This window comes from Sparus aurata, chromosome 19 (genome assembly GCF_900880675.1).
Source record: "Sparus aurata chromosome 19, fSpaAur1.1, whole genome shotgun sequence".
NCBI classification, from domain to species: Eukaryota; Metazoa; Chordata; class Actinopteri; order Spariformes; family Sparidae; genus Sparus; species Sparus aurata.
The window spans coordinates 447,501-467,797 of NC_044205.1; the positions used below are offsets into that span (position 1 = coordinate 447,501).

The following is a 20,297-nucleotide window of genomic DNA, read 5'->3' on the forward strand; positions in this document are numbered from 1 at the left end:
TTGTTTTAGGTGGTTAAAATTCGCTTCGCATCTGGACTGGGTTCACTGCAGTACAAAGTTGAGCGTCTGGGCTGGAGAGGCTCTTCTCTTCTCCAAACTGAGGCTGCGCTGATCGGTGGTTACCGTAGGGAACAGACCGACTATAGATATGTACTCTATATGACCCCACTTCAAAAAACCTGAACTATCACTTTAAGCTGGACTTAAAGTTCTTGAGGCAGTAGTTGAATTAGCTGAATCATATCTAAAATGCTTGAAGCGGTAGCAGAATACCTCAGGCAGTACAGTGGAAGTCATCTTCAATTTCTTCTCCCAGACAATAGCCATTCAGCTGCCAGCCAGTTGAACTGAACTTTGTTACACCATAAGGGTCACTGCTTTAGAAAAACTAAGGACATCTTTATTGTTTATTAAGAAGTTGAATTCATTCAAGTTATGATAAGTTAAGTATATCAAGTTTCTGTGGTATCTTTGTTGAACATGCCAAAGATCTGTCAAGGACCAGTCAGGGAAAAGCTGGCAATTCAAGATGGCTTCATCTGTAGCTGATGACAGAACAGTACTTGAAGTACCTGAGTCAATAACTGAAGTATTTCAAGCAGTAGGCAAAGTAATTGAAGTAGATGTAGTAGTTTGAATATTTGAAGATCAGCCCATGTATTTCTTAGTGGCCTTAAAATCAAACAAATTTCAGAAAAAGTAGACATGTAGTAGTAGTAGTAGTAGTAGTAGTAATGTAAATCAAGTAGGGTTTTGTTATGGCCAGCCTCCACTGGAACCATCAAGTCTCAGGCATTACTATTGGATGCAGACGGAGGCTTGCTCTCTCTCTCATACACACCCTCACAAAAAATGCATGAGTAAGATGTGAACTCTTTAAAGGGAAAGATAAGACGATAACTGGTTTTTAAATCCCAGCTCCTACCACATTGACTTCAAGCTCACCTCAATCCCAAATGCACCACGTGCATTTTATCACCAAGACACCAAAGTCTTGCTGTCACGGTCCCTGCGTACTGGGTTACGCTTGGCACCATGTGCCAAGGCACATGAAAATAGGCCTTGTGTTTTTGCCTGTGCACTGATGTTTGTTTGTTTTTTACTGATTAGGTGAGAGGCCACTGAAATGGCCACAAGTTTGAATAACTATGTACAAATGTGCACTATTCCCACTGATGCTTTTGTTTGTTTACGTCAATCAGTCATATAAAGCCATCGAAATTATTACGATTAAAAGTTAAAAGGTCTTTGTTGGGTATAAATAGATAGCAGTGAGGTGAGTTAGAAACATTAAAACAACAAATGTACGGACTATGATTGGATATATGGCCAGGTCCTGGAATTTTTTTTTCCCTTGCGACCCTTTAAGCTGTAGTTTTCCCAAATGGCATTGGTCCTGTCGGCACATCATTCTTCTCACATTGACGCCAGGAGTTCTACCTCCGAGAAAAGATAGGTAATCGACCTGAAAGAGAAACAATGCAGAAAATTAATTGTCTTTTTAGATTGTATTACCTATAGCAATGTTCTGTTCTGTGTTGTTGCAATGTTTACACTTGTGGTTTAATCATAGCAAAGGAAGTAATCACCCCTAATGTGTGAGGTGAAAACTTCTCCTTTTGGATTATAATTTGAATTACTTTAACACTGTACAGCAGGTACTCAAATACAGATCTTAAAGGGCCACAAAGATTTTTTTTCAATGAATTAAAGGTCCATGTATTGAGGTCGGTCAGGCCACATGCAATAATACTGTAATATTCAAAACAAAATGTTGTTTTCATTCAAAACAACAACAAAATAACGAACTGACATAAAATGTAATTTCCTTTTTGACATAAATTAAAATACATACTGCATCTGAGAATGGCTTCTTGTGCCTACCCAAAATCCACACCACTCTATTGCGTCCATCACTTCAGTCATGCATTCATTTATTATTTCTGCATCTGAGAATGCCTTCTTGTGCCTACCCAAAATCGACACCACTCTAACTGTGCGTTCAGACCGAAAGCGCACAAGGAGGAAAAAGATCCTGGAAGTCATTCATTGTGTATTGGGAGCCAGGCGGACAAGGAGGGAAAGGTGGAAAAGGCGGAGGCGGGAGGAATAGGCGGATTAGGAGGAAAAAAAAGTTAAAAATCCTCCAACTTTATGTAATGAGCTATGATGCGTCTAGGTGGAAAAGGGGGAAAAGCCATGCGATAACCAATGGGGATGTCTCGTTCTGCTGTCGTCCCTCGGTCAGGTCGGTCCCAGAGAAACACCCGCGTAACTTTGGTTCATACCAAACATTCGTTCAGAGATGGCGCTGGAAACCTTGATTACTGTCATTACTGTGCGTTGAGACCGAAAGCGCACAAAGAGGAAAAAGATCCCGGAAGTCATTCATTGTGTATTGGGAGCCAGGCGGACAAGGAGGGAAAGGTGGAAAAGGCAGAGGCGGGAGGAATAGGCGGATTAGGAGGGAAAAAAAAGTTAAAAATCCTCCAACTTTATGTAATGAGCAATGACGCGTCTAGATGGAAAAGGGGGAAAAGCCATGCGATAACCAATGGGGATGTCTCGTTCTGCTGTCGTCCCTCGGTCAGGTCGGTCCCAGAGAAACACCCGCGTAACTTTGGTTCCTACCAAATGTTCGTTCAGAGATGGCGCTGGAAAATTTGATTACTGCCGTAGCAGAGCACCTGGTCCTCTATGATTTGACCCTGTTCGCGTATAGGGATCAAATCAAGACGGCCGATGCGTGGAAGGTCGCTCTTGTCGTTGGTTTGCCTGGTGAGATTTTAATTGTGTAATATGTTTGTAAGAAAGGAGAGAAATTGCATACTTGCGTTGTAACGTAGCATGCTAGCATACTAGTGTTGTAACGTAGCATGCTAGCATACTAGCTTTGCAACGTAGCATGCTATCAGTCCTTGCTTAATGTGAATGCAGGATGACTTCTTCTTCAAACCATTTTATCAGTGGTAATTTTGTAAAACGCAATTAAAATATAGTTAACTACTCCGTTATTTTGGATGAATTGTGCCAAATGGCAGGTTTACGGTGCCTAGCTTACAGCTTTGCCCGCCATAAAAGTTGCCTCCAGTTTCGTTCATTCGTCCTGGCATACGGCATGCATATTGTAATGTACAGTATAATATTTAATGTGTTGCGACTGCTTGAAGCATAACAATTATAATGAAATTGTAGTAGGTCTACCATTTGATCTTTCTGGTTTCAGAAAATAATATAATATGTGCAAGCTGCAACTTCATGAATTGATATTCACATTCCATTTTTTGTGTGTTGTCTATTCATTAGATAGCGAATGCAAGAAAAAATTGAAGTACCTATGAGGGCAGTTGAGGAAAGAGAGGAATAAGGAGAAAGAGAGGAGAAAGAGTGGTGCGGCTGCAAGCAGGGTGAAGCCTTGGCGTTATGCTGCTGTCATGAGCTTTTTAAATCCGTTCTTGGAGGACCGCTCCACCTCCAGCTACATGGAGGGGGAGGACTCTGAGAGTGAGGAGGAGGAAGATGATGATGATCAGGATCAGGATCAGGACAGTTCAGTCAACCTCGATGAGGGCTTAGAACAGCAACAGCAGGATGATCAGCCATCAGCAGCAGAAAAGAACAGTGCAGGGCAGTCTCGCAGTAAGAGAAGGAGGTCGACCAGGAATGGGGAGTTTGAGGAGCGAATGCTGCAAGCCTTAGAGGCAGTAAGCAACAGGCCACTACCACCCCCTCCCCCTGTCCCCTTTCTGCCCCCTCTTCTGCCTCCAGAAGAGGACAATGATAGCCTTTTTTTTTAAAAAAGCCTTCTGTCAGACTTCCGCACACTTTCATTCCCGACAAGGGAGCACTTGAAATTTGATTTTTATCGCCAGGTGTATGAAGCCAAGCTGAGGGAGCTGAGGGGGGGGCCTTGTGTCCAGGGCAATGAGGTGCACCTGACAACACTGTGATGACACCATGACACGTGTGTGTGTGTGTGTGTATGTGTGTATTATATAAGTTCATGTGTTGAAGGCTAGCAGTGTCTGATAAATAAAAAAATAAATTTAATAAAATGTTATAATATTGAGATTTATTTATTTATTTATTTATTTATTAAGGCCGGGACTCGTTAATTACGATTAATTAATTACACAAAAAATAACGCGTTAAAAAAATTTACGCATTTTAATCGCACTAATTTTTGCACCGCGGAACGTTTCTCACTGGATGAGTTTCAGGTCGCTACAAGTAGCGGCATTACTAGTTTAACTACATTTCTCAGTAGCGTGGTGGTAGCGTCGCTACTTTCTGAATGAAATAGCTCCTCAGTAGCTTAGCTCTTTTATTGACCAAGTAGCGCGGTAGCGTCTACACAAGCTACATTTTTATGAACACCTCTGAAGTTCAGCGCAGCGAGCTTTCTGTTGTGGTCTGAAATGAAAGGATAAGTCAGTGACGCCACCGCCATACATGGCTGTGTATGTGGAGCCGACAGAAGCACTCCCGTATAACGGTGACACCACGGACGATTCCTTGCATACAACGTCTCTGCTGCACGGGAATACAGACAGGTTAGCTTGAGTGAGTTACGTTACTTGATGGAAAGATGGCAGAGGGTGAGGAGGACGGAGACGAGTTGATCCCGAGGGATGCAAAAGACAAACTTGAATAATAAACAAATACAGTAACAGAGAAACATTACTCTGAATTGTTACTTTTGTAACTTTTAACCAGCACAGGATACAGCAAAAATGCAATTTCTACAAAACCAAAGTATGGTGATTAGTCAAAATGATTAGCTTAAAATGTGGGCTTAATAAAAATAACATTTTTGAAACTGCCAGTTATATGACACACTGGTTGATGGATAGAGTACTTTATTAATCTCAAAGGGAAATTAAAGTGTTACAGCCACTTGACATAAATCAAAATACAAAAACAATGAGGTAGGTAAAAGAAACAAATACAATTAAAGGCTGAATTATATACAATAACTAAATAGACTAACTCAAATATCAAATATAAATTATAAAGCTGAAACTAGAACACAGACTAGAGAACCTTAACGAAAACTACAACTATAATATACTATTTGCTGTTTAATTATGTTAATATGCTACAGTGTAGGACACTGTCCATTAGTGTAAGTCAGGTGGATATTGCTGTGGTAGCAAGGTGAATGACTGTCCATGGATGTTAGAATCAAGTGTGCATTGATAGTTGAATAATAAAATATACAAAATAGTGAAAGCACAAATTATTGTTTAATAAACAATTGAACGTAACATTTTTGCCTGCTTATCTGTCTGATTGATAATTTTATTGATCACTGAGATAGCTTTGACTTGGAATGAAGTTGTTCCAAAATAAAAAAAAAATAGCTTTGATGTAGTTAAGCTACTTTTGCCATTTTGCTGTAGCTTAGCTTGCTACATTTCTCTGGGGAGTAGCTTTGGTGTAGTGAAGCTTAATTTAATGTAGAGTAACTTGTAGCTTAGCTCACTACTTTTTTCGTGTAGCTTGCCCAATACTGCGTTCATGACTTCAGACAACAACAATGAACGAAGAAGCAGATGAGACCGCACTGGTTGGCCCTGTGGATGGGAAATTTTGTTTTAAAAAGCGGACGGATTGCAGCGTAGATAAGAGCACGGTTGTGTGCAAATTATGCAAGAAGGAGTTCGCGTATCACCGCAGCATATCAAGCCTCAGGTATCACCTAAATGCTAAGCAACTATTTATTATGTTGTTGTTGCAACTGGCACTTTATGTTGAACTTGTTTATTGTTTTGGCCAAGGTTATTTACAGAGAGTTGGACTGAAATTGATTTGTTTAGATCAGCTGTTGGTAAAGTCTGTTATGGCCTCTGAAGATAGATGTTTTCTAATAGTCAGGGTTTCCAATGTTCTGAATGTACTTGAAAGTATTGTGTTTTACTTAAAAAACAAAGTGTTATAGTTTACAGAAGGTCTACCTACCTATAGGCTACCTGAATCTCTGAAATGTATTCCTAAATAAGCTATTACTACACTTTATGGCAAAAATTGCACTGGTCTGTTGGTCTTGAAAAAAAAAACCCAAACAATGTTTTGTTGCTTAAGCTTATGTATTCAGTCATTATTCAATGGTATACTAAAATCCATGTGAAAAAAATTGCTTCTCACTGTTCTCAGGTCAAATATTTATATGCGATTAAAATGCGATTAATTTCGATTAATTAATTACAAAGCCTCTGATTAATTCGATTTTTTTTTTTAATCGAGTCCCGGCCCTAATATATATATATAAAAAAAAAACTTTGTCGGCATAGGTCTAATGCACCTGGACTGCAAAAAGCCAATAGCAAAATCCTCCGAACTGAGATCAAGTTAGGTATTATAGCCTGTATTCACACTTTGCAAACCAAACATATTTAAGTGGGGATGTCACAACATTAAACAAGTGACATATTTTTAATCAGCTGGGAGTTGCAAACAAATTTGATGTCTCACATGTGATGCTGAAGGAAAGCAATTTTCCATCTTAGTCTATGGTGATGGTATGGTTTTATTTCCATTTCTTCCTGATATCAAATTTGGTTTAGAGGGTTATATCACTAAATTGCAACTACACATTTATGTTTAAAATGATTTTCAATGCATGCAAAGTTTGAGCCAAATCTGAGCTTCCCAGATGAAGTTGTTTGTTGTTTTTAATGCTTTTTGTGCAGGCTTAGTGCTGAAATGCAGCCATTTCCACCTGCTCATAATCTAAAGAGCTCTCTAAGACAGTATTCCAGAGTTGTGGTTTCTTCTATGTGATTTTGTGCAGACACTTTAATCATCAAAGTGAACACACTATAACTGTGAGTCTTAGCATCCTACCTGAATTTATTTGTGTTCTTTTATTTTGAATGCAGGATTCAGACACTGCAGATAACTTCACCCAGGTGCCTGTTGGGGTTCTTACAGTCATGACTGAGGACACACCACCAGAGATTAACAGCATTGCAATAATCCTTGAAGGAAACATTGTCATGGATGAGATTCCCACAACCTCTCAAGCTCTCTGTCTTCTGTTCGGCTTAATATATGCACTCCATCTGGATTACCCAAAAGGTATGAAGAACACATTTGAGTTCATCCAGAAGATATTGTTGAACCTTGGACATCAAAGCTCAGCCCAAAACTGCAAACATTTAAAATAATTTAGATGATGTGGATGTTGTGGCTAGGTATAGCTATACTGGTTGTCTACATAAGTGTGCTGTGTGAATGAGCGTGAGTTTGATGGGGCTGAACAGTTAACAAAACATTATTGAATATTTCATGCATTTATTTTTACTGTATTGAATATTATGTTTTACTTGCATCTTTTTTTATGTTTTGATAATGAAACTGTGACAGCCTTTTTTTCTGGAGCTGCAGAGGTCTCCATATTGTTTTCTGAAGAAATAAGAAAAGATGTTTGATACACAACACAGTGAGAATGATCCCGCTAACAAAAATGTATAATTGTCACAATAACTGTCAAAAGAATGGCAGTGTTTTGATTTTGTTTGTTTTTTTGATTCAGCCTCATTTCATTCCATACTCATCTGGTTCAGTATTATGGGTGTTAAGTTACTGCTACCTCATAATTGCAGAAAGGGAGGAGGTACTTTGGGAGCCCACAGTATAAAAAAGGTTAATGGAGACCAAAAGTAAGCCTAAAAGTATCTATTGAGATACCTGCTTGTTGTATTTGTTTGCTGTTTTTTGCATTTGCGATTTGAAAGCATAAAAAAAGTTTAAAGGAAGACATCCTTATGCGGGTCACATGACCCTGCAATCAGCGCAGATGTTATGTAATTACCAGTGAGTAAAAAGTTGAAAAAGGGCATACAGTATGTGATGTTTAGTATTAAAATGTAGTGTGCCTCTGTAACACAGGTTGAATATATCAAGGTTGTTAAAGAGCTGACTTGATTTAGCTGATTTGAAGATGTATGTACAAGTACAGTTCTATGTAATAATACAGTTTTAATTATCAGGTTTCAATCAGGTTTTATTCAGGTTTTAAACTTTTACAGACTAAATGTTGCCAAGTCTGTTTGTTGCTGTTAGACATTCAGGAAAGTGTCCATTGTGAATCAAGAGCCTTCTGTTAGCTTACATCCAGACCAATCATTACACCTCACTCACACTCATTCTCACTCTTAAGTCTCACTCATTCTGTCATACATCACATACTGATTTTCACTCATACTGACATACGCTTTCTGCCTCACTCACACGCACACATGCACTCTCTTACACTCAGTCTCTCTCACAAACACATAATATTGAAGAAATAATTTAGAGAAAGGCATAATTTAGCAGGAATTTGAACCAATCAGCAAACTACAAGGAAGGATTAGCCTCTAACTGGTTAGCATCATTTATTCCCCATTTTCTCTCCCCTGCATTGATTGGCCTGGTTTTCTGCTAACAGAAGGGTTTGACTAAGGCTCAACAATTATTTGCAGTATTAACAAAAATCGCCAGATGGCCAAGTACTATTATTCAAATTACAGTACAGTATACAATTTTTTGATAAAGGTCAAATTAGGTAAACCCCATCAAGTATAAGTATATGTGGTGCTAAAGAGATTGTTTATCTATCACCTGCAAATTGCCAAACTTGACCTTTGATGGTCTCTGTTTAGAGAAATGTCAGAATGAACAGCATGTTGATTGTTGTTATCGTTTACAAATACTGAAATAAAAAAAATGTTCATAATGTCATTTTGTGAATTCTTATTTTAAAGTTAGCTAAACTAAGGTATGTTAAGTGCATTTATTTAAATTTAAGTACTGCCCACTTACTTTGGCACAGTATATTAACTTAATGTGACTTATCTTTATTGAGTTCCTGTCAACTTTATTGAAGTGGATTACACTAAGATACCTCAAGTGAAGTGTAATACCAATTTCAAGTGATGCCCACTTGTTTTGGCAGAATATATTAAGTTAATATGACTCAAAGTATTTGAGTTGTAACAGCTTGAATTTAACTATACTGAGATACATTAAGTTCTCACAACTTCAAAAAAAAGTACAGCTCACTTAAATATAATAATTTCACACTACTTCACACAATTAAGTTCGTTTACTTACTTTTCCCAAGGTAATCGGTTTCCTAAATTTCTTTAAATAAACTCAACTTGTTAGAATTTACAGTGCAAGAAGCTTAAAGCTTTACTCAGTAAGACAGTAAAAAAAAAAAAAAAAAAGGTTAATGGATTAATATATTTTGCTCAAGTTATTGTTAAGGGTGACAAACACTTTAGGACTGAAATGGAAACAACTAATAGCGAAACAGGTGGATGAATAAAAAGCTTTAACAGCTTTGATATTCTTTTAGATATAAAGCAATTTCTCTATCTAGTTAGAATTCATCAAACATTTTATCAGCATTGAAATGGATCCCTGTAGTACCTTCAAAATCCCAGCACCAGTTCACCTCCCATAGGCAGACGCTTGGCTATAGCAAAGTACAGTTGCTCTCACTGACCACAATACTTCCTGGAAAACTTAAAGTGGATAAAGTAGTATATAACCTCCTCAATCTAAAAGCCCCTTGGAGAACCTTGGTTTCTTGAGAAGCCAATTCTGATTTAAGACTGAACTATTTACATGTAAACGACTGAGGAGCAAGTACTAGGCATACAAGGAAAATATTACCTGTATTGGGATTCACCTCATCTTTACTTTTGCAACAATCAGAGGCTAACGTTGTGAATGTCTTGCTTATTTTATTATCTTTTACAGATGCAGTTGTCCAACAACACCCAGGGGCGAAGATTCCAGAAATACGGACGGCAATAAACAAAAGGATCTGTGAATTAAGACACCAGGAGAAGAACAACTGAAAATGCAGACCGTCCCTGACAACTGAAGGACTGGCCAAGGCTGGGCAATAGAATAGAATAGTCTTTATTGTCATTGTACAGGAGAGTACAATGAAATTGAAATCAATCAGAGCGGGTCTTGATGTTGGCATGGATTGTTGTCCTGTTTCTTCCACTGAGGGACTGTTGTGTTTTTGTTGCACTGATTACTGTTTTATTATAATGGACTGTTGTCCTATTGGAAATGTTTTATCTGTGTTTTTGTTAATTTATTGTTATGTTGCCATCAATGGCAAAAGTGCCTTTCATTCTGTGTGTTCTCAAGTTTCTTTCAGCTGCTGCATTAACATTCAGTTAATGTAAACTATAGTGATGTATTATTCATATATATTTTATATTAAAATATATGACAGACATTGTACGTGAGATTATTTCGTGTATACAATATATAATATTATTTATATATTTATTGTAAATCAATAGGTTTTCAACATATTTAAGACATGTCCCCATATAGATCTGATTATATTATCTTGTACATTGAGGTATGTTATCTCATAATTGTACATATATTTACAATGTCTTCCAATATATAATCTCATATCTAATGTGGGACATATTTCTATATATAACAATATATTATATAATATAACTATGTATTTACTCAATATATGAAAACGGCAGTAATTGCTGTATTTTCCCATTTATTGCAATATATGACTTACATATATATGATATATTATTATAATATATCATGGTATATTAAAGGTGGAATATGGAATATGAGCTGAATGCCGCCATCTAGTGTCTCAAGATCGTAGTCGCGACAACAAAAAGGTAATGCGGTCGGGTTGCCAGGTTTGGACAGGGCAGGAGGATTGAGCCGCCTCCGTTTCCTCCGTTTACTGGGTGTGGAGGTCGATGGGTCATGATCAGTATTCTCATATCTAGGAACAACGTGATATAATGAAAATAAGTATAGCAGAGGAGTTTGACCGACAGGTAGTGATGTGTCTTCCGTGCCGAGGCTTCGAAGCGTGTGTCGAGTAGTCAAGGAAGATTTTTGTGAAGCGCGTATCGAGGCTTGTGTCGATGACGTATGTAGTGACGTTCGAAGCCTCGGGAGCCGGCTGTACCACGTGACTGATTCAGGTTTGTGGCTTTGGCATGTGATTCGAAATATGAGAGGCAACGAAACACAATGGAGGTCCCCCATCACCTCAAATCCTTTAAAAAAATAATTGGACTGTGCGCATAAGTAGTTGAGTGGTTAGAGCGCATGTCACCAACGCAGCGGACCCCGGTTCGAATCCCGGCTGGAGTACCTTTGCTGCATGTCACACCCCCTCTCTCTCCCATTTTTCCAATCTATCCACTGTCATAAATAAAGGTGTCTATGACTGGAAAAAATCTTAAAAACAAAGAAAAAGAAACTGCCCAAGCCCAGCACAGTGGAGAAGTTGTTGTTTTTAAATTAATACAATTTCCTCATTGTATGCGTTACATTTTGTCCCGAGTAACACATTCACATCACAACCCTCTCCCCAATTTGTTTCAACTTTCCCCTCTGTCATCATTATATCAGAAAAACAGACACTATATTAATGAGTATATTATTTGTTTATTTGCATTATCATTTAAGCACAATTCAATTCAAAGCTTCAAGCCCTGGTGTCATTACAATCACTCTGCCTGTTTTACATTCATTGTCCACTTGATGGCACAGTAGAGCAAATGAAGCACCATGAAGCTTTGGCCCATGTGTGAACCAATTGGATGGAAAGCTTCAATGCTTCATGAAGCTTCATCTCGCCATCACTACCGACAGGTAACGTTAGCTAAGTTAGCAAGCGAGTTAGCTTACCGATCCAGGAGAAAGTTCGCCATTTCCGCGTGTGTTTAGATGCCGTGGAAATCCTTTACCTGAGTCCATCGAGCGTATGCTTCACCGATATTTACTCCGGTTTTTGCTCTTCTCCGGTCACTCAGCTCCTGGGACAGATAACGCACCGTTCGCTGGGGCTCTGAAGAGCTTGCAGACTCCGCCATTTTACCCAGTGTCAGCCTGGCTGTGCCGAGCTTTGCCGAGCATTGCAGAGGTTGCGAAATTGGCAGCCCGCAATGCCGGTCGCTATTTGGCTGGTACGATGTAAACAGGAAGTCATTGTCGAACCCGTCAAAATTTCTTAAATTATTTATTTCAGACTAAATATAATTTTTCAAGGAAACGCATCACTTTTAATCTGCGCCCCTCTAAACGCCCCGTGGATGTATTATTTTTGAAAAAATATAGCTTTTAATAAGCATATTACATATTCAACCTTTAATATCTGCATTTCACAATATATGAATACACATGAAACATATTGAGAAATATATTTTTGTTGCGTAGGGGTGGAATTGGCCCTGGTTACTTGTGAAATGAGATGTATACCTCTCTCCCCCCATTAAAAATGACTGAAAATTGATCAACTTATTACGATTTTAGGCGCTAGCGCCAAAAGCGGAACTAATGTGACTCAGCGTTCTACACGGAGTAATTACAGCGACGCATCCAAACACTGCGTTGCCGGGTGCGAAATGAGAATGGCAGCAAGAAGTCTTGAACAGAGGCTCTTCTGATGTCTTGTTGCAAGAGGTGAAGGTAAGCAAACATTTACATCTCGTAAGGTGATTTGTTGTACGTTACCGTGTTACTGTTGTTCCTCACTCCGATAAGAAAATCAAGTTCATAATTATCTGGTCTCGCAATGTTTAAATATCGAAGCAAACTCATCGAAGCAGAAGCAAATATCCGAATGTCAGTATCCTAGATAGTTCTACACGATGTTGTGACGTCAACCATGTAACTTTATCAGTCTTGTCTGTTGCATTTCGATAAATAATACATTTATTGAGTAAAGTAATCAACAGTGTCTGCCCGTGTTACGTAGGGGGGGTGGTTACTTGCATGGGCTGGGCTAGGCTAGGTCAGAGTGAGAATCCGTTTAGTTGTAGCAGAGACGTTCTACTGTTGTAGAGACAGATCACTCTGATCATTTTGAATGGGGAGATCTGCGACGCCAAAGATGGCGCATATCCCGCCCCTTTCACCAACAGCCAATCACCTGCGTTGTCACAGCCGAACCGGGAAAATTATAGCCCAATCATGTTGTTTCACCAGCGCATGCGCTCAAGTAGTTTTTACGACAGAGACCATCAAAGTACTTCACGTCTCTGTCTTTATCTAATTTATAGAGAGAATGATAAGAAATGATGTATTAGACTTTATCTGGTCCATACATCAATGATCAGGTAGAGTAGAGCCAGAGCACATCAGCCGGCACAGATTCAGCCGTATGATGGACGTCGGTGTCGTAAATCCGCACGCATGCGCAGTGAAGTTCTCCCTGTAGGAAAACAGCGTTTTAAACATAATTTCTAAGGTAAAGTCAATGTTTTTTGGTTTTTATTTGTATCTTATTTCACTGGCGAGCATGTCTGTATGTTTTTTTCCGTCCTGCTATCACGTTAAAGGGTGGATTTGACCATGCCTCCATTCATTTAGATAGGGGTCTGGTCTCTTTGGGCTTTTCGAGGCGTCGCCAAGATGGCCGCCGAGTGGCATGACTTGCCTAGAAGGAATTTGGTTGTAGTGTTGTGAATCAACTAAGTAAGTTGCTCCAAAGCTGTGTCTAACACTTATTTTCTTTTACCTAGCGTTGTTCCGATTCCGATACCATATCGGTGAGTACTGTAACGTTAGTCCAGGCACCGTTTACCAGTTAGCTCCGTTAGTGCCATAAGCGCATCTACAGTCGAACTGGAGCAGTCTGTTTATTAAACAAAAACAGCAGCTCGAAAAATAAACTGCGTACCTGTGTAGTACGTACATATGTCTCTGTCGTTAAAGTTTATCGTTACTTTGAGACTCATTTTAACAATCTCATGTAAACATGACGTCACACGTGTCTTTTCTGGGCAGTCGTCATGCAAACGTGAAGCCCTGCCAGTAGTATCATATTAGTGTTGTGTCGGTCGCGAACGTTTCGTTCAAACGAACAAATCTTTTGAGTGAACGAAGTGAACGAAATCACTTCAAGAACTGATTCGTTCCTTTCTCAGTTCAGTTGAGCTCAGCCGCAAGCATGCCGGCGGGGAGTGGAACGGCCGTGACTCACACAGAGAACTGTGAGGACGTAATTCACGTTTGCGCTGTGATTCGTTCATGATTCGCGAACCTACTGCACACAGAACTGTCGCTGAGGACGTGATTCTCGTTCACGTGCTGTGCTAAAAGTGGCGCTGTGTCACTCACCCACTCACTCAGGGCAGAGGAGTTGATTCACGTCCAGTAACTGTACTGCTAAAATTAGCACTGTTTTGCTAAATTGCGATACTGTACTCTTATTGTATTTTATATTTTGTATTTCTGATTGTATTGTACCGCTGCTACGATGACCTAATTTCCCCTCGGGGATAAATAAAGTTATCTATCTATCTATCTATCTATCTATCTATCTATCTAACATCCGTGTAGCATCATGTTAAGTAATTTTACTGCACAGTAAAAGTCACTCACGTTCGCGAACTGGATTCTCAGTTAACGTAATTCACGTCCTCAGCAGGTCGTTTGCGAACCTGCTGACCTGCCGTCACGCTCGCGAACGTGTTTCACGTTCACGCTGATTCAGTGACAGCGCGAACGTGATTTACGTCCTCCACAGGTCGTTCGCGAACGAGGGACGCCAGGACGTGAATCACATTCGCGCTGTCACTCACTCATGATTCGCATCGCTGAGGACGTGATTCTCGTTCACGTACTGTGCTGAAAGTGGCGCTGTGTCAGTCAGTCACTCACTCAGGGCAGAGGAGTTGATTCATGTTCAGTAACCGTACTGCTAAAACTAGCACTGTGTTGCAAACATCCATGTAGCATCATGTTAAGTGATTTTACTGTGCACAGAGGACACTTTCACCGTGTAATAATTTTAGTGCATGTATACCACTCAAAGCAGCGCTGCGTCTCCCGCGAATGATTGTGTACTATAGTCCGTGAACGCACCGCCCCTCAGTGAACGTGAACCTCAGGGCTGATTAATGAACTGAATGACGGATCGTTTGGCTGCTTATCAGTTCAGGGAGTTGGAGAGCACTGAACGATTCGGTGAACAAATCTTTTGAACAAATCATTTTAATGAACGGATTCTAGATATTCAGTACAGTGAAAAGAACTGCTGTCCCCATCACTATATCATATCAAGGCCCTGTGCTTACATAGGTGTCCATCATAATGCCTGTTAAATTTGAATTGAAAAGGAAATGGTCTGCATTTTTATAGCAGCAGCTTGAATGTTTTAATAAATAGTTTTAAAAGCTTACATCAGGTTTGCAAAAATGTATATTTTGTATCTCTGTTGGTTTCATGTAATTTCAAATAGCTTTTAAACCATTTTTTACAAAAGGAAAGATGGAAGTGGTGCAACCACAAGAAAAGGAGAACTATTAAATATCTATTTCAACCTAGAGTTTATGCAAGTGTAATTATAAAAACAGTTACTTGATTTTAATAAATTACTTGAAAATGGATTTTATTAGGACTATTTTAAAATAAAATGCTAATGCGTATTTGCAACATAGACCAGAACAAATGCTGAAACCCGTTGGCGTTTTCTAAGTAACATTTGACAAATTATGCATAAACTCTTAAAGAATATGATAGTACATTGCAATAGAGGATTACATCTTATTCCCCTTAAATTTTCCTGTAAATTATAATATTTTTATGAAAAATACTGGTTACACCAGTTGACACAAACCAGTTACACCAACTGACCATGTTGCTTTTACAGCAGAAACTGGCACTACGAATCAACCATGACAGTCAACAAGGTTGATTAAACTTGTGCTTTTTATTCTTTTCAATGAAGAAACACATCAACAACAAGAATTGGGTGTTTTCTATTGTTAATTAATTTAAAAATCAGTTTGGGAAACAACATGGCAACAAAAATCATGTTCGTTTATGAAATCATACAAAAAACAAACGTCCAAAAAATCATGTTTCTATTATGAAAAGAAGAACATCTGACTGCAATGAATTTGAGTTAAAACATGTAAAGAGTTGTAGAAGCAGTTGTTTATGGCTGTGTGTGTGGTTTGAAATGTTTTGTCATGTCCTATTCCTGTCCAGTCTGTGTAGTAGCCCTTTTTACACAGCGACGCAGCATTATCTCCGCAGCGGTGGTTCGTCAATTCTCCGCTGATGGTGATTTACACAGAGCGAAGCATCTCCGCTTTAAAGATGAACCACTGTGTAATTCACACAGAAAGCCGGCGCTGCGGCTCCTAAAGAGGCATGATGGTACACGTCATGTTGATGACGTGTACCGTTTCCACGGTGTCCCCCCTGTCAATCTAAACCAGCGGACAGTTTTTCATCATATGGATGCTGTTATAATGTGTAGTGATTGAGATCCTGACCCACAGAACATCCTGGAAAGTGACAAAGTTACGTTTTTTGCACTAAATTACATAATTACATAATCACCATCAGTAAACAGGACGTTGTCTGACTCTGTCACTTGCGAGGACAGAGGCTGTTTTCTGGGGTAACGTTACCTGAAGTCTCGGTCAGGAGGGCTGACCGTCGCAGAAATGTATTTTCATCACAAAGTGATCACACTCAGTGAGTTAAAGTTTTTAGCCGGTGACAGACGCTGTTTTTCGGGCAGAAATATGACGAACAGTCGATAGGACAGGCGGGAGGACAGACTCTGCTCCACATACAGCTGTTGCATTTGTTTTCCTCATATAAATTGCCAAAGACCGTTACAGTTAGTATGTTACTTTTGTTTGGTCCTGTAACATTGCTTTGTGGGATATTTCTCTTTATTAAGTTGTAGTGTAGTTAACCAACCGTCTGATCGACACGCCTCCCGCTCTGCGCTGCCGGCTTTTTCGTTCCCACTGGTTCGGTTCTCCAATAATGCGGCCCTGATACTACCTCCAGAGGTGGCCAGAGCGAAATCTCACCCCTCACCACATTTGTAACTTTCACACAGAGGTGGATGCGGAGAATTGGTGCAGGATCCCCGCATGCAAACGCATCCACCTCTGTGTGAAAGTTTCAGATGTGACGAGGGGTGAAATTTCAGCGTAAATGGGGCTAATGTGACATAGCTTGACTCGTGCTCTGTGATGACGAGACACTTTTTTTTGCTTGATAATTGCATCTATTGGGGGAAAAGAGGCCCTATTATATCTCTCTATAAAAGCACGGAATCTCTGTCTGTGTGTGTGTGTGTGTTTCTGTTTGTCAAATATCTCTGCGGATCAGGATCACACTGACCCGAGACTTTCAACATGGCTGCTGCTTGGTTCAGTGGTGTGCATCTAAGCATTTGCTTGGACTGCAATGATACCGTGACTAAATTATTTCATAAATGCTTTACAAATTCCGCCAAGCATTGTCCACTGGAGCCACCACAGTCATGTGCGCACCAGAGCCAATCACTGCACACCGTGGCCACGTGCGCACCAGAGCCAATCACTGCAGAGCTCAAGCCCACGACATACCTGAAGAAACAAGCGGATTGATACCTGCAGCGGCGCGAGCTGGACCGGGATTTTGCCGGCGGTTCGGTCCCATTCTGTTCTGTGCATCTAAACTGACTGTTGTGGATTAATGAGATTAAACGAGTCCGGACCGAGTCTGGTCGGGTCTGAGGAGATCCGGAGATGCGTGGACAACAAAGTGGAATCGGAATCTGTGGATGTTCGTGTGTAGCTAGCTGCTAGCCGCTAGCTACACGGCCCACACCCCGAGGCGACTGACCGGACGCATCGGCACGTCCAAAACCGGACTTAGGGTAAATAATCTCCGCCACGCTTTTTCACGAACATTGCCGTCACGTTTGCTTTGTGTCTGGTGCAGGAAGAAACGGTAAAAACGGGCTTTTGTCACGAAAGTGTCCAAGCAGCAAGTTTGGTTGTTGAGGAACAGAAAGTTGTGGGAGGGACCAAGGCGGATGAATGACAGGCAACGACGGTTGGTGTAGAGACAGCGATATTGAGGGTTGAGAGATTTGTGACATTAAGCATGTTTGGAGTGTGTAGTGTGTTTAGTGTGTAGTGGAGTCGGTTTTTTGTTTAATGAGTCAGAACAATGAGAAGATGCTGAATGTGGAGCAGGCAGTGCAGCTTTTTATTCAGCTGGAAGGAGCTCAGGCAGACCTGAGTATTGCCTGCATTTAAATGTATATAGTTAGGCCTACATATAGTTACTTCGTAAATGTTTAAAATGTATGCACAAATTTAGCAAACAACAATTTATATTTGCATTACAAGTAAAAATGGTTTGTTAAACATATTTGTGGTTTTCACAGTAAAAAAATCAAACTTTTTCTACTCGGATTTTATTTATTTTTTTGTGATTTTAGGTCCATTGTGTTAATACAGTATGTCAAAATAAAAAAATAACTGTACAGTCACACGTGAGGTTGTGCTGAAAATAATGACACCAAGTAAATAGTTTTTAAGGTGAAATATAATGGCAAAATCAAAAATAGTCAAACGGCCAGTTATACCCTGGAATATCAGATTTCACAACAAACCTAAATATCCCTGACGCCCCACCTTCAAACACAGCCTCATTTGGCCATCCATGAAAAAGCCTCTTAACCTCCCACCTTTCTATAGGAATACACTTTTCTTACGGGCACTGCACTAGTTACAATAATTATGAAACATAGAAAGTTAATACATGTAATTTTACATATATACATTTTAATCTTTGACTAACATTTATCATATTATAGGAGTTTCAAGTCTTTTTTAAAGCTGCTGTTCATTTTCAACATTGTCACTGTTCACCCACTGCTACTTCATTATGAAATTACATACATTATAGCTTAAAGTTCAAAGTGAATGGAATACAAAGATGTATTAACTATGTATTTGATATGTATTAAAGCTTAACATTTCAAAAATATTAAAGCCATGCAAAATAATGATTTTATCCTAAGCTTCCATAGCTTTGACAATAAAGTTGTGGATAAATCGCCACTTTTTTGTAAGAAATATAACACTTAACACTTAGTTCCACATAGTAAGTTAGTTCACATTACACCTTTAAACAGCATTAGAAACTTTTGATATTTGACTTTTGAATCAGCCTCTAACCAAAAGGAATGTGATAAAAGTCAAATGGTGTAACCAGTTACACAGCTGTGGCTCAGTGGGTAGAGCGGGTCGTCTAGTGATCGGAAGGTCAACAGTTCGAATCCTGTCTCCCCCTAGTTTGCATGTCGAAGTGTCCTTGAGCAAGATACTGAACCCCAAATTGCTCCTGATGAGCAGTTGGCGCCTTACATGCAGCCTCCGTCATCAGTGTATGAATGTGTGTGGGAATGTGTCATGTATTGTACAGTGCTTTGAGCTGTCGTTGGACTGGAAAAGCCCTATAAAATTCCAAACCATTTACCTTTTCAGTTTAACTGGCATTATGATGGACACCTACAAGCACGGCCTTGCTGTGAAGATTTCAAACACATTTTTTAAAATAGATACTTATTTTTACAGTTATTATGAATTATAAATGGTTTCCTATATCTGTTATTTTTCAGTTGTGTCTGACTTATCAAACTAGACAATAAAAGAAAGTTAAATGTTTTTCCTTTGCTGTATTCATTCATGTTTTACAAAGGATTTAACCTGAACCAGGCTTTGCAACAATATAATCTCATCACATTCATGCGGCTGTAGCTCAGTTGATAGAGCTGGTGGACTAGTGATCAGAAGGTCGCTGGTTCGAATCCCGGCTCCACTGGGGTGGAATTGAGCTACATGTCGAAGTATCCTTGAGCAAGATACTGAACCCCAAAATTGCTCCTGATGTGCAGTTGGCACCTGTGTGGCAGCCTCTGCCATCAGTAAGGGTCCTGCGATGAGCTGGGGACTCATTCAGGGTGTACCCTGGCCTTCGCCGACAGTAACTGGATTTGGCCCCAGTAACCCCCCCCTGAAAAAGGGGATAAAACATCTCTGCGACCCTCATGGAAAAAGCGGAAAAGAAAATGGAATGGAACATTCATGCAGGCGTAGTAGTATACTACACACTAGGGCTGGGCGATATATCAATATATTTTTTAAATGTGATATGGAATTATCGCATATATCGATATAGTTCAAATTTGCGCTGTGATCCTTGCTCCAGGCAAGCCGCTGACCCGGAGCGCTCTGCACTGCTCCCCGCGCCCCTCCTCCTTCAAGCACAGAGAGGGGAGGGGCTGGAACAGACACTCCGGCACTCTTCAACAAACAATTGTTGCCCCGCACTTTGGCTTGATGCCCCGTGAAAAAAAAATCATCGTACGGCCACAGTGGCCTTTGTGCCCCTGGCCCAGTCAGCGTAGCGGGCTTGCCTTGAATTACAGCCACCTGAGTGCACAGTAGTCACTCACAGTAACTTCAGTGAGTCCGCGG

The 20,297-nt window shown here is 39.9% G+C and overlaps 1 protein-coding gene and 1 long non-coding RNA gene across 2 annotated transcripts in view; one reads left to right on the plus strand and one right to left on the minus strand.

Moving 5' to 3' along the window:
• Positions 1 to 11,757, minus strand: part of LOC115570145 (uncharacterized) — a 13,160-nt gene extending 1,403 nt beyond the window's left edge. Inside the window, exons 1-2 of the long non-coding RNA XR_003981704.1 lie at positions 11,698 to 11,757; positions 1,313 to 1,465 (exon numbers count right to left, since the gene is read on the minus strand). This is a non-coding gene — a long non-coding RNA (uncharacterized LOC115570145). The remainder of the gene's footprint in view (positions 1 to 1,312; positions 1,466 to 11,697) is intronic.
• The window catches only part of LOC115570141 (zinc finger protein 862-like), a 43,843-nt gene continuing 35,022 nt past the window's right edge, over positions 11,477 to 20,297 (plus strand). Inside the window, exons 1-2 of the mRNA XM_030398477.1 lie at positions 11,477 to 11,661; positions 12,322 to 12,477. The gene's annotated coding sequence lies outside the window, so the exon portion shown is untranslated. The remainder of the gene's footprint in view (positions 11,662 to 12,321; positions 12,478 to 20,297) is intronic.